Below are 491 nucleotides of genomic sequence, written 5' to 3' on the forward strand. Positions count from 1 at the left end.
TAAAGAAGGTACATTGACCAGAGATGGCCAAGAAGATTAATTTACATGACAATAAAAACATTTAGAAACAGATATTTCAGTGCTCCAGAATTTTTACCTTCCCATAGAACTAAATATGTTTGGTTTTGGTTTTTTTTCTATAAAAAATAGCTATTTTTCTGCACTAATTTTATTTTCTATCTTCAAAATTGAAAGGCAGAATTGTTAATCAGGTGAATTTCAGAGGGCCAGTACCAGAAGAAGTTGTAGGTTTTTTCAAAAATGGTTTTAGTTATTTAGTTTTTCAAGCACATAGAAGCAAAGTACTTCTATGCATTCCTGTGGGGAAGAAAGAATTAACTAGAAGATTCCTCTATGATACCCCTGAAACTTGGCTTGGGGGCATGGAGTTTGGCAAGCTTTTGAGGAATTGTGTGAAAAGTCCAAAATATACTTTAAATCATGTGGAAATTCTTTACATGGAAATCATGCTTTAGTAAAGAAAAGGGAAA

The sequence above is a fragment of the Corvus brachyrhynchos genome, unplaced genomic scaffold (genome assembly GCF_000691975.1).
Source record: "Corvus brachyrhynchos isolate BGI_N302 unplaced genomic scaffold, ASM69197v1 scaffold136, whole genome shotgun sequence".
In the NCBI taxonomy this organism is placed as follows: domain Eukaryota; kingdom Metazoa; phylum Chordata; class Aves; order Passeriformes; family Corvidae; genus Corvus; species Corvus brachyrhynchos.